Here is a 15,876-nt window from a genome sequence, read left to right on the forward strand (position 1 = left end):
ACAAACATAATAATAGAGAATAATTTTAAAAATATAGGAGGGTTTGTACAATTTTTATTTTGCTTTACCTACTTTTAGTATCATGGAACTTACAGGTATATAGAGGAACTCTTTCTTTCTCCCACACCGTGCCACCTAGGGTGTAGAAGGAGGATGGCACCTATGATTATCTCAAGAATGACTTCTGGTCTCCTAGAAGCTCAAGTATCCCTGTTGGATGGAAGCTTGTCCTTACTAGAAACCCCAATTCCCACCCAATTGAGTAGTTGAAGCAAGCCAATTTTCCCTACGTGCATGTGTGAATGCAGAGGCAGATTCAATTGTACTCAATGATGTGAGCCAAGTGGTGGTTATAAAGAGGGCCAAGAAAGGATCTGTACAAAAGTAAGGTGTGACAGAATTCAAAAAGTAAACTGAAGTGCTCTCATGCATTCACCATAAGAACCTAGTTAGGCTTATTGGCTTTTGCTTTGGGATGGATAACACATGCTTACCTATGATTACATGGAAAATGGATCTCTTGCTGATTACCTATCTAGTTATTTAGTCCATATGACTCTAGAACATCTGCCAATATAGTCCATATAACTTTGGAACAGATGAAATGGCTTTGGGTAGAGTCGACATCTGAACATTACCAATGTTCGAACACTCCAAGTGCATTGATAATAGCATCCATCATCCTAGCATGCCTTCCAAAATTTTGAGGTGGGGGGGCCAAGGGAAGAGAGGCCCTCAATTTAGTTTTCTTGTGGAAATCTATCCTCAATTTAGTTTGCCTGCGCAAACCTATCGCGCTAGTGCATAATTTTTTTTGCTTTTTTTTTGGTTATGACCCAAGTTGGTTGAAATTTTGACCAAATTGGAAAAACTTAGGAGATTTTTGACCAACATGAGGATGAAAACCAAAAAAAAAAAAAGATGAAATCATAACTTTGGTCGAAAATTTTCGTCTAAAAATGGGGTCAAATGTACTAGTGACATAGTGCATAACCATTTCCTATATCTTTACCATTTGAATAAAATATCAATGGTGCTACCTTCATTCCTATAAGATGGTCAAGCTACTAATGCATAAGTTTGTGAGCCCATGAGAGAATCCAACTGAGAGAGCTTAGCTTTCTCTCAAGTCAAATGATCACAAAAACCATTAAAGAATGGTATGTCAAATCTATTAACCAAAGCATCTTTGGTGGAATAGAGGGTAGAAGCAAAAGTCTAAAAGTTTCCATGAAGCTTAGAAAGAATCAAGTAGATGCACTTAGTATCAGTTTTGGTTTTCCTACAACCCTAAAATAAAGATCTCTATTGATTGAACTTCACCAAGAAGTCCTCAAGAGAAGGAAAATAATATGATACAAGAGAGGTAAGCTCTACCTCAATTTGAAGTGCCCTGAACTCATTCACTATACCAAACAAACCTTCAAGCTTGGTCCACATAGCTAGAAGGGTATTGCACCCATCAAAATGAAATTGTAGACTGTCAGATACCTGTAAAGAAATCAACCCTATTACCTTGTCCATCTTGTTCCTATGTTGCATGACCTCAAAAGTCCTCTATAAAACTAGTTGCACTGCATCTAAACAAGACCACAACCCTTTTGACCAAAGAAGCTAGGTCATCAAGTTCTTCCATGCGTGATAGTTATGAGGGGTCAAAAATTCTAGACAAGAAGAGGTCTCAGACATTTTTTTAGAAGGTGTCAGATTGTTTTTTGATTTTTTTGGTTTATTTCTGTAAATAATAGAAACAATAATACCAAACACCCCATATAATACAAAAAACTAAACCCCAACTACTAGAAGGAATGCATAAACAAGAAGAGAGAAAAAAGACTTAAGTTTGAGAATTACATGTACCTTTGAGAAATATTGATGAAAATAGTAGAGAATCTAGCAAGAGGTTGAGAAGAGCTTTTTGGTACTTTTTCTGGATAAAAAAATGGAGCTATGATGAACAAGTTACTCCCCCAAGTGCAAAAATAGGTACCCAACTGAAAAAAATACCAAAAATACCTACACCATCATCTCCATCTCTGAATCATCTTTTCAATGCTTCTTTTAGATCAAAAAATACCCCTGTATGGATTTTATTTTTTGAAAAAAAACCCAAAATACTTGCTAAGGGATAAAGACATGGCCCTTGGCCTCCCCTTATGACTGCACATTGGGAAAAAGGGGTAGTGGTGGCCTAGTGGTGGCAAGAGGTGGTGACAACTTGGTGGATGAGCAATGAAAGCGGGTGGGCAGAGCTGGAGTAGTTGGTGTAGTTGGTTGCTAGTGATGACCATGATAGTTATGCTACAATTAGGAGACCACGATGGTTGCCACTATGGTTAATCTAACCATGGTGGTAAAAAAAGGTCATTTTTTTTGTTTTACAATATTTTTTGCAAAAAAATCCACCTCGGAGTGTGTGCAAAGGCTGTATGACCCTATTATGCAAAAATAATTTACCTCATAGGTCAACATTGTCCAAAATTGACAAAATTTATATGAAAATGGGGGTTTTGACACCACCAAAATCTAATCATGAGGTCTATTTGGCCTCAGAGTGCTCCAAAAATTAGAGACTACACCTATTTTTCACAGAAAAGGATCAAAAAATGCCATATCTATTCTGTCAAACCCTCATTCTTCTTTTTCTTCAAACAAGAATAGAAAACCATAGGAAAGGCTTTGATACCATATATGATTTGATGATGAACAAATTGTTAGTGTAAATAATTAATTATTATTACACTTTACTTAAGTTTACTTAGGTTAGTGCATTATTTTATTATTTATTAGATTAGACACCTAGGAGTATGCATACTCATATGAGTTGTCTTGTTGATAACACAGGAGTTAGCATCTCATTTTAGCACATGGTGTCTATAACACAAGAGTTTGCACATTTATCTGAGTTTTCATGTTAACAACATAGTTATTCAATTCGAGAAAATGTGGATTTCCCACCTAGCTTTGGAAATCGAGATTTCCTCATGGTGGAACATTAAGGTGGAAGGTACTACAATGTTTAGGGTAGCCCAAAAATTGAAGAATGTGAAAATAAATATTAAAGTCTGGAACAGGTCAGACTTTGGCCACATTTTTCATGATAAGGATGATAAGACTGATTAGCTTTGCATAGTTCAAGAAGAGATTCAACAAGTTGGATATAACAGCTAGAATTGGTTGGAGGAAAGGTCTATTCTCTCTGACCTCCACAACATTATTTTGAAGGAAGAACATTTTTGGAAACAAAGATCAAGAGTTAATTAGCTTAAAGAAGGGGACCAGAACACCAAGTTCTTCCACTTATCCACCCTTAAACACCATGCTAACAACAGGATCTCTAGCATCAAGAAAGGTCAGACTATGCTATCTAAGGATGATGTGATAGTGGAAGAAGTTGTGTAATTTTTCTCCTCTCTTCTCACCAAGGACCCTTCACTCTCGGTGCCTGACCAAGAAGACATTTTATTTGCTATCCCCTCTTTGTTGCAAGCCCACCACAACTCTATGTTGAAAGCTATCCCATCCCCAGAGGAAATCATTTAAGCTCTCATTTCCCTTCTAGGAGACAAGGCTCCTAGCCTGGATGGCTTCCCATCTTTCTTGTTCTAGGTGTATTGGGATGTGGTCAAAGAGGACGTTGTGAAGGCTATGCAAGAATTCTTTGGGGCCAATTTTTTTTTGAAAGAACTCAATGCCACTTTTCTGGTTCTCATACCAAAAATCCTGAGGGTAGATTCGATGGATAAGTTTAGGCATATTAGTTTATGTAATTCTTTCTACAAAATCATATCTAAATTCCTTACCACTAGGCTCCTCATTGTTCTCCATCTAATTATTTCCCCACAAAAAAACTAGTTTTGTCCCAGGGAGGTAGATTCTCAATTCCATAATCATAGTGCACAAGGTGATTCACTCTCTTGAGGCAAGCAAGAAGGAAGGCTTTCTGCTTAAGCTGGATATGTCTAAAGCTTATGATAGGGTGGACTAGAATTTCTTGATGGTTGTCCTCCAAGCTTTTGGTTTTGATGCTTAGGTTTGTAAACTTATCCTTCAACTTGTCTCTTCCCCTTCTTTGTTTGTTTTGGTTAATGGTTCCCCCTCAAATTTCTTCTTCCCTTCAAGAGGGTTGAGATAGGGTGATCCCCTATCCCCTATTCTCTTTATCATTTTGGCTAAATGTCTAGGAAGGCTTATTCTGAGAAAAAGATAGGATAGGAGTCTGCAAGGTCTTAAGCCTTCTTCTAGTCATTCTTCTTTCACTCACCAGTAATTTGTGGATGATACTATTTTGGGGAGAAATGCTTCTATTTAGGAGGCAAGAGTGTTCAAGGGTTTGCTAAATGCCTACACTAGGGGTTCTGGCCTGGCTATAAACTAGGATAAGAGTTTGGTCTACTTCATCAACACACCACTGGAGAGACAAAGGAAAATTGCTTGGATTCTGGGAAGTGGTATTGGGACCCTTCCAACTACTTACCTTGGTTTTCCTTTGGGTTCTAGACCCCCAGATTCTTTTTGGAATAGCATCATAGATAGATTCAACAAGAAATTAGTTGGCTAGAAAGGTGCCACCCTCAGCCAGGCAGGCAAATGCACTTTGGTGAAATCTATATTCCAAAATCTTCCCACTTATGTTTTAAGTCTTTTTGGGATTCTGGCCAAGCACGCTGATAGAATGGAGAAGATTCAGAGGAATTTTCTCTGGATAGGGGTTGAAGAGCACAATAGATATCATCTTGTTGCTTGGGAAAATGTTTTCCTTCCCAAATGCTATGGGGGTCTTGGTATTAGAAAAATTAGACATCTTAATATTTCCCTATTAGCCAAATAGATCTAGTACATTTTTCAAATCACTGGAGTATGGAGGGATATCATGATTGAGAAATACTTGAGTAGGCAATCTCTTAGTTTCTTGCTCGATGAGATCGAGATTCCTCAAGGATATTTACATATGGAATGAGATCCTAAAGGAAAAATTCATAGCTAAGTCCAAGGCTAAATTGAAATTTGGCAAAGGTGACAATATTTTGTTTTGGTAGGACAATTGGACGAGCCTGGGACCTCTTATTGATCATCTTGGTTATCGAAGATGGGCAGAGTTATGCCTTAGAAGATATGGCCTGAAAGTTAGTGATTATAGATATGGCCTAGGTTGGCATGATGTATCTATGATATCTCCAAACCTTAATTATTTGATGATTAGCCTAAATGCTATAATTATTAACAACAAGAGGGATAATGTCATTTGGGGAGATAACTCGAATTGGCAATACTTTGTGGCCTTTGGATATTTCTCTTTGTGGGATAGAATGGAGAAACTCATCTAGGCTAAGGCCTAAACTCCTGGTCTTACACCAAAAATCAACATCTTTTTTTGGCTTCTCCTCCAAGACAAAATTCTCACTTTGGACAATTTGGCTATGACAGGTCAGATTATCCCCAACAGGTGCAGTCTATGTAAGCATGATTTGGAGACAATCAATCACCTATTTATTCATTGCCCCTATTCTTCCAAGGCTTGGAACCTTCTAACCAGGGATTTTGGGTTTAGCTAGTGTCCCTTGGCTAATGTCTAGGAGTTCTTCAGCCAATGGAAGAGCTCACACCTTGGCTTGATAACATAGTTAATTAGCTCATGATCCCTTCCACACTTTTTTTGGGGAATTTGGAAAGAACGTAATAATTGAATCTTCAGAGACAAAGAATCTCTCGAGTTTGTCATTGCTGAGAAAATTGATGGATTAATGAAGGAGAACATCGCTATCACAAAGGAAGGAAACATTGAAGAAGGTGGGAATAGAAGAGAAAGTAAAAAGGACAAGGACAGGAAAAGACAGCAGGCTAGGTGGGTTTTCCCCCCTGAAAATTGTCACAAAGCCAATTTTGATAAGGTGGCCAAAGGGAACCCTAGTCGTACTAGCAGTGGAGACATCATCAGAAATAGTTATGGAGGAGGTGTAGCAACTTTATCCTACCCTCTTGGACATCAAACTAATCATTTCACAGAAGCTAGTGCAGCTAGTCACATTGTCAAGCTGACCCTGGCCTTTGGGATCGAGAATCTCTGGCTAGAGGGGAACTCTTTAAATATCATAAATTACCTTAAAGGCCAGTCTAAGCCTTCCTGGACTATAGTGAACGTGATAGAGGAGCTAAAATCTGACCTAGGTAAATTCAAAAAGATCCATATTAGCCACATGTACAGGAAGGCTAATTCAATAGTAGATTGGTTCACTAATGAAGCAGTAGATAGAAATTTGATGATGACATGGCATGTTTGTGATAGCTTTCTGATGGTTGTAATTGATTTAATCTAGTAGGACCAAATTTGGGGAAGTACCAATATAATCCCAATTTAATAATGGTTGGATACGCCATATTGCACGTTAGACTGGGAGTTATTAAAAATCATGTGAAACTCTTTTCAAATAATTATAGTGTGTACGTTTGGCATGCTTTATGGGCTATCATGAACAAAACCACTAAAATTTGCAAAAATATTTTTGAGTTTCACATTTTGAAGTAGGCTGAAGTCTATAATTCTGTGAGTAGTGGGAGGCTTTTTGAACTAGAGGAAACCATGGTAGGTGAGAGAAGTAGAAGGGAGCTATCGGGGGAGGCAAAGAATTGGAAGAATAAAAGGAAGGTTTGGCATAAGCTAGAAAAAAGGCGATAGTACTAAATTTTTGGAGAAGCTTCATGGTTTTGATGTGGAAATCACCAAGTTAATGGTGGATTCATGGAAAAATGGGAAAGTCAAAATAGATGGGGTCACCCACCATGTCAATGTAGAGTTGATTACCTAGGTTACAAAGATCCCTTTGGAAGGGATTAACTTCTTTAAGGATAAGAAATGTCAGCCAATTCTGTCAAAGAATTTGTGAAGGATGAAGATGAAAGGAAGAAATTCATCAAGGTAGAGATGTATTATGAGGTGGATTCCATTAAAAAGCTATGAAGGTATTTCCTTAGGGTCATCATTGAATATATTTCTCTGGATCCTAGATTTGATAGGATCAGAATGCGTCACTTCGTTGTACTTAATAATTTTAGGCATGGTATCAAAATCTCTTTTCATTTTTATCTTTTCACCTCTATGAGCAAGGGTATCGGAGGTTTTAAGAGGAAACCCACTACTAATCCTGCCTTTCATGAAGGATTACTCATTCTGGTCTATGATTATCTGAAGACTTAGATAAGAGAAAAATCCCTCGGTGATATTGGGAGTGCATCTAAGGAAACTAGAAGTTTGAACTTTGAGGATGTGCATACCATAAAATCTTATGATGAGGATAATACCTCTGCTAAAAGAAAAATCCCTAAGGAAGAAAGGAATGCCACCCCTTTGGCTCACATCCCCTATAAAAAGAGCCCTAGAAGCCTTCCACCCATTTCCCCAATCTAAGCCTTAGGAGGAGGAGGAGGACAATGATGAAGATGAGGAGACAAACTCAGAGGAAGAGGAGAAGGGGGAGGAAAATGTGAAGGAGGAGGTGAAGGGGAGGGAAAGTGAAAAGGAGGAGGAGGTTTTAGCTAATATGTCAGGGAACCCCAAGAAAAGAAAAGCTGATGAGGCCTCATTGCAAGAAGATACCAATGTCCAAATTCTAGTGACTCTTGGCCTTGGACCTACTCTTTCTTTGCCCAAGGAGATGACATATATTCTGGTAGAAAAAAAGTGGGGAGGTGATAACGAAGAATAGGAGGAGGGCATGGAGGAAGTTTAACATCAACACTATGAATATGGGGATTGTTAGGGAGCTACTAAATATCCAAGTGATAGAAGATCGATGGTAATGCCCACTATGATAAAATCATTGATCCAAATCTAGTCGTTATCTTTGATAGTGTGCAGGAAATTGGGTTTAACCTTTTGAACAATGCTAAGAATAACATGATAGACAATTTTTAGTCTATCAAATCGTTGTTTCATGAAATTGAAGACCTTAAGGGAAAAAGAAGCCTAGAATGAAACTAGAAAAATAACAACAACTAGGGGCACAATGAAGAGAAGAGAAACTAGGATGGAAGCCAACACAACTACGTCTAGGGACACAATGCCAACTAGGATGACAAAATCACCAAGGTTGAACAAAAAGTCCAAAGGTTGGAATCTACCCATCAGAACCTGGCTAATTAGATGATTGCCACATTGAATACCTTGAACAAGAATATTGTTAGTCTAGGAGATTCTCTGATGAGTGTTAAATTTGGTGGGGATACGATGGAAAAGGCTAGCTTGGACATTAGGCAGGCTGAGGATGATAAAAAAGAGACCAGAGATTAGGCGGATGTCCAGAACCAGAAGTAGGAGGGAACATACAACTGAAAGGCCAATGAAGCTACAAATACTCTATAGGTTCTTGATATGGATAATTAAGTTTTAGTGTTCTCTTTTTGTTTCATCTCTTTATAGGGTTGTTGGCTTTTTGTCTCTAGGCCATGAGCTTGTTGTTTGTTTTTGGCTTTTTATAAGCAATTGCATGGTAGCTAGAATTTATTTTATATCAATATTTTAGATATGTTGTAAAAACTTTTGGGTTTCAAGATCCTTGTAAAACCTATTTTACTTAATAAAAAACATAGTTATTCGCACTCTTAATTAAGCACATGGTGTCTACAACATAATTTCACGTGACAAACCTTTGTAGGCTTATCCTCTCATCATCGCACTAACTCTTGTTCTTAATAGAGGATAATCCACATTTGGTGGACATGTGCTTAGTTGTGAGGCTTATCATATTGCTAACTCCTAAACATTCTAGAAGCATTCTAGAGGCCTTTATATTCAGGCACTCCTAGTGTGTATGTACATCAATTGAATATCATATTGTTATTTTGATCATACTCTACCGGTCCATTTTTATGCTTGTGATTGAGTTCTTTGATCTTGGGTGATTTTTCCCTAAGGAAAATTCTTACACAAATCCACAGACCCTGAATATCTTGCATGCAAATAACCCATTACAAAGAAGATAGAAAAGTAGAGAGAGTAGGGTTTTCTCAACAAAGAAAAAAATTGTATTTGCTTATGCAAAATAGAGTGAATGAATTTTCAATCAATCAATCCTTAATAAAGAGATCAAAACCCTAAAATGGAAACCATAAGAGATAAATGACATTTAATAATTACCAATTAATTATTAAATATAAATGCAAGGTACATATAGTGAAATCTTAAGAAGGGAGTAAAGGTAATTTAATAAATAAAATAAAATAAACCTTTTACTCTAACAATAAGTATATGGAACTCAATAGGCTCTTGAATGATTTATACTCTAATAGTATAATGTTGGTTTGAAATTATTTGGTTAAGTCTTGAGATCATGTGTAAGTTATAAGATAGTTTGGTTGGTAAATGAAGGAGCCCAGTATTAACTGAGTGTAAGACCCCTCCTCGTATGTACTTAATTAAATATGAATTTCTCTGTTAAATCCTTTATAGGATATTTGAATGGATATGAATTAATATTTTATGATTTAGGTGTCCTAAGGGAAATTGAGATTAGTTGATAAATTCATGTTTTGGTACCCCTTGATTCGAGACTTACTACATTATTTGACTATCTAAACATTGATTTGTACTAATGAAGATATGAGGTGTTTCACCTTATGATGATGATGTTGATTTGGGTACCTTAATGATTATTTTATATGCATTCAGATAATTTAGTATACCCTATTGATGATGGTTATGATGTTTTAGGTATACGTATGCATTACGATGATTATTTTAGTATTTTAATTCGAACTGATGAATATGTTATGATTATTAAATATGTGTGCATAAATGAGAAATGATTATTTAAATATAAGTTTAAATGTTTTGATCAATGTGATTATGTAAATTTGGTTTAAATATATGAATGTGATGTTATCAAACTATTGATATTCGAATTGAGTGTGCTAGATAATTAACCATGGAATTTATTAGAGAATCGATAGTTGACCCTATGTGCAAACTATAAGACTAATATTGAATCCAATAAAGTGATTCAAACCTTGTTGTCAAGTGTTTTATTTGTATCAAAATTTGAATTTGTGTATCGTTCTATATTTTGTACGATGTTGAATGTTACATAACAGTGAATCTTATGGTGTCACTTGACACTCATAATACATATATGTGTACAAACTTCCATAAGTCATTTAAATTCAAAGTTCAAATTGATATGTATTTCCTATCATTGCATTATAAAATTGCTTAATAGGCATATTGGTAAATCATTAGATTTAAATATAAGTTGGAATACATTCTTCTTACCTCACAAGTTACCCCTAGAACTATTGATAATGGCCCTAATATCATCACTAGGAAGTTGAAAAAAAATACCCCCACAAAACCTTTTCTCATTGAAACAAAAAAAATCACTAAAATTTCTTCCTAAAAGTGACTTTACAAGTCTCTGGAATTTTTATGGGAAGGGATTTTATTCTCCCCATGCAAACTCCTACTTTAAAACATGCATTATAAAAATAATATGTTATTACCCACTTGGCATACATTTCCCTATAGTCAACAATCTATTCATATGGCTTTATGGAAATCTAGCTTTAACCTTTTAAAAGATATAAACTTGGAAGAGAGGGGAGTGGGTCCCACATCACCCATCTCCTCACCCTCCATAAACTTTCATTGGGATTAATAGCTAGTCGATTAGACATGGGGAGAAACAAATATAAAAATTCAAATTTTGTCTTCGCTAAACCATTATGTATTAAAAGAATTAATGTTGCCCCTCCAAAACATCACTAGCCTTTGCATCCCATTTTACTCCAAGGAGAAAGTACGATTCTCTGGCACCAAGGTCAGACTTGCATGTTGAAGTGCCCAAGCCCACTTGGGCCATGTGCAATTACCTTGGGTAGTGTGGGAGGGGTTAGGTGGAGGATCCACTTGCCAAGTGGTATAGAGTTGGTGTTAGATTAGGGTGGTTTATTCTATTGTTAATAAAGTTTAGTATAGTTTAATTAAGGTTTGGTATGTTTTAAATATAGTGCATAGGTAAGTAGGTTTAGTAAGTTATATAAATAATAAGGGGGTTCCTTGTTTGATATTTGAAGAGTATAACATCTATGGGTTATGTTTGGATAGTTAGAGATAAGAAAGTATGGTTTAAAAATAGAGGTATGTTTAGTTATGATTAATTTAATTTAGTTTTATTTTATTTTATTTAAGCTTAGTTGTAAATAGAGTATATTGGTTGAACAAGCAAGTGACTATAATTTTTATTATAAGTATGTTTTAGAATATTGTATTTAGTTTAGTAAAAAGGGTGCTATAGACTTAATTTATTGTTAGTTAGTTTGTTATTATAATTTTAAAAAATGGTAATTCTTGGATAAAAAAAGTGGTTTGTGAGTTATTTATTGAATGAGTAGATGATAATACTAGAAAATGAGCTTGTATGTTAAAAATTATAATTTTATTTTTAAATAAAGTTTCCATCAAGGGTCATTAACAATAGTGTCTTTAGGTGTAGTGTTAAAACGAGATAGTAATAAATAATGTCAATGAGATGGTGAATTAAGATTGTATAATGTTGAATTATAAATTAGTGACTTGAGAATTCAATATTTTTAGATAGGATATTTATCAAAAAATAATAATTAATTATTTAAGGTTTGATCTAGTAACTTTATCCTTAAGGGTGTAAACGTTCAAAAGTCTTATAGCACAATAGTTGACATGATAACTTGTTAAGATGTTTGTGGTATGCTAGACGATGAGTTAATGTTGTGATTAGTTTAATGATAAATATTTAATGTTTTTAATTAGTTCTAATTAGGTTATGATAATATCTAGAATCAAGTATTAATATGTTATGATAGAGTAACCTTTAAATGCATAATTAGGTTGATAACCTGATAGAGGTTAGGAATATGATCCAAGGATGAAGCAAATATTGTGGATAACTTCATAATCAATATTTAATAATTTTAACTAGCATAATGGTTCATTTCAATAATGGGATCGTTTAAGGTAATTAATGAACCTATCAGATCTAAAATTGGTTCATCTAGGAGATTGAATCGACACATCAAATGAATATGAAGTATCTTGATAACCTAATAGAACTTATGAAACTTTATGAACTTAATAATATGCCTTATAGAATGGTCAAAGTAAGGTTGAATTAGTCAACAATTAATGTTTGAACTCGAATGTACCCTGTAAGGGTGAAATTTTGAGATGTTGTAAGAACATGAATTACTTGGACTTAACCTAAATCAAACCTAAAAAAATTTAATACAAATTCAATTGAAGAAATAAGGAACCCTAAATACCCTCAAACATGATGTCATATTTTGACTCTAGCTTAATTAACCAATTTATTCAACCCAACTAGGTGTTCCTGTAGTATCGAAACCTAGGGTTTTGAACTGATGTAGTAGGATGATATACCAACCCTACATTCTTATATGATATAATCTAGAACTCAACTTTGTACCTAGACCATGTAACTCGAAATTGTTGTAACATGTTATCACCCTTCTATTAAGTAATCCATGATGATATACATTTTATGTTAGTATGTGTTTGTTAACATAGTTGTCATTACCTTTTAGTATGTGTTAAACATGGTGTTATTTAACTTTAAGAAAAATATTGTTATTTTTTTGCCTCAATTTTTGGGCATGACACTAAGCTACTATAGTTGTCACTGAGCACCTAATAAAGAAGTAAAGATTTGATGCAGTGCAAGGTAGGAGAATCCCCAAAGGAGATGTCCTAACCCCCAAAAAATAACCACATAGTAGAAACACAATAAAAATGCAAGATCTAATACCAAATCATGACTCTTTATTCATAAAATAACTATTACATGCAATGTGCTGGGTTGTAAGGCTTTCCTGGTTATGACCAAATACAATAGCAATTACAATAATAGTTCTACAAGATCCCTCAAGATCCAACTCAAATCCTAGCTAGTCTAGATCCATACTTTGGTAGAAACCTCCAAGATCTCAACTTGTGCTCACAAACCACCAAGCAACCTCCTTGTTTCTAAACTACAACTGCTAGCTCTTCTCACAAACTTGCAACTCCACCAAAATCATGTTGTAAACTACCTTACATTTGGTGCTCTATCCAAAAACTTAGAAAAACTTGTTCCCTACTTCCTCCTTATCTCCAAGCTTCTACTAAGAAGAGATCACATCTTGAAGCTTTCACACATTGAAGCTTGATTAGAAATGCTCATATGCATTACTAAAATAGGCACTTCTAACTCAAGATATTAAAAACACAACCAATATGGGATAAAAGGTAAATACAACTACTTCAAAACAAATATTTAATTCCCACCCAAAAACAACTAAGCACCACCACATGGCCCAACAAATATTAAATGCATGGTTTGATAGAATATCAAAAAAATTCTAGAATTCCACCTACACACCTCGATAAATGGCATGACATCTATTTTTATTTAATTTTCTATTTATGCAACCTATGAACCTTGAAAATAGAAATTCCTTTTTTTTCTAACTTTTTCCATTTTTTTATTATTTTCTCTCTAACACTTTCTCTCTCCTCCATAAATTCCTTTTTTTCTAACTTTTTCCATTTTTAAAATTATTTTCCCTTTAATTTTCATCACTTTCTCTCTCCTCCATTTTTTTCCCCATGTAAGATGCTCCTACATTAGACTCCCCAAGTAAATAGAAAAGTGTGTCCCAAACTTTGATGCCAAAAGAAAGATCTACAACCATCTTCATCTTCACTAAAGGTTCCCACCTCAACAGAGACTATAAAACCAACATGCAAATCTTTCACATCCGTATCCATATGTCAAACACTAGAATCTCAACCATCTAGTCAGCATGCTCACTCCCAGGAACAAACTAAACATAATACTTCATCAACAAACCCTCATCCACATCAGCTACTAGTGAATCCACACTAGCAACAAAAAACCCCACATCAGTAGCAACAAACTCCACATTAGTAGTAATATGTAGATCTCCATCAACACATGCCAAAATCACAACACTAGCAACTTCATTGCTCAAAATAAGATGCTCTACAACATACAACTCATCACTAACAGTAACTAGATTATCCACAACCAAGTGCTCTACAATTTCTATGTTAGATCCAACTAACTAACCATGAAAACCAATGTCCGTCCCAACTTCAACAAGGTTAGGAATATCTTCAGCAAAAACCTCCAACTACTTTGTAAGTTCTGTATCAGACTTCACAAACTAATCAACAAAACCAGCCTCTTCCACCTCAACCTTGCCATGCCATCTTCTCTCATGAACAAGTCTCTTAACTAGCCAAACAACTCTCTTTCAGATTGGTAGACTCAGGCTCCACAAATATCTATGAAATGCCTTCCTCATCCTATCCTTATCTTGATCAGTTGAACTAGATTCATATTGAATAAACATCTCAAAAAGCCTCCTCTCCACCACATGATGAAGATTCACAATCATCTCAGGGTCCAATCATCTTAGAGCCATCTCCCAAGATCTTCATAAACCCTCTGCAACAAATCCTTCCTATGCTCCTTGTGACAAAACTAAATTGTTTGCAAGTCAGATCACAACCTGCCACCTTGTATGAACAATTAGGAACCACATCACAAGTCTAGGACCATGGATCTACAATCTAAAAACTCTCTATGATCATGCATCAACAAGATCACTCATCCATCTTCACATCCATCAATTCATCTACAAGCCCTCTGCAATTGCAAGCTAGAACAATGATCTGCCACCTCACAACCATGAGATCTAGGACTCCAAAAAGAATAATACATGACTAGATCAAGATCAACTCAGATTTACTTCTCCAACCCAAGTCTTGGCCCAAACTACCACAACTTCAGTAATCTGTCTACACGCTTAGGAACAACTGTGCTTTGATACCATCTAATGTAATGCAAGGTAGGAGAATCCCCAAAGGAGATGTTCTAGCCCCCATAAAATAACCACATAGTGGAAACACAATAACAATGCAAGATCTGATATCAAATCACAACTCTTTATTCATAAAATAACTATTATATGCAATGTGTTGGGTTGTAAGCCTTCCTGATTATGGCTAAATACATTAGCAATTACAATAATAGTTCTACAAGATCCCTTAAGATCTAACCCAAACCCTAGCTAGTCTAGATCCACACTCTAGTAAAAACCTCCAAGATCTCAACTTATGCTTACAAGCCACCAAATGACCTCCTTGTTTCTAAACCACAACCACTAGCTCTTCTCACATACTCACAACTCCACCACAATCATGCTGCAAACTACCTCACATTCAGTGCTCTACCACAAACTTAGGAAAATTTGCTCTTCACTTACTCCTTATCTCCAAGCTTCTACTAAGAAGAGATTACACCTTGAAGCTTTCACACCTTGAAGCTTGATTAGAAATGCTCATATGCCTTACTTAAATAGGCATTTCTAAGTCAAGATATTACAAACACAACCAATGTGGGATAAAAGGTAGATACAACTACCTTAAAAAAAAAATTTAATTCCCACCCAAATACAACCAAGCACCACACATGGCCCAACAAATATTAAATGCATGATTTGATAAAATATCCACAAACTTCTAGGATTCCACCTACATACCTCGATAAATGGAATGACAACCATTTTAATTTAATTTTCTATTTATGCCACCTATGCACCTCAAAAATATTAATTCTCTTTTTCCTCTTTTTTTCCATTTTAAAAATATTTTTCTTCTAATTTTTATCACTTTCTCTCTTCTCCATTTTTTTCCCATGCAAGATGCTCTTTCATCAAGATTGTACAATATTCACCAAGCATTTACTGTATGAACCAAGCCTAGGATTGACCAAGCATGTGTGGTGTTAACCAAGAAATCAAAAGAAATAATAGTTTCAAAAGATG

This window comes from Cupressus sempervirens, chromosome 2 (assembly GCF_028749045.1).
Source record: "Cupressus sempervirens isolate cs-2001-9-10 chromosome 2, ASM2874904v1, whole genome shotgun sequence".
In the NCBI taxonomy this organism is placed as follows: Eukaryota; Viridiplantae; Streptophyta; class Pinopsida; order Cupressales; family Cupressaceae; genus Cupressus; species Cupressus sempervirens.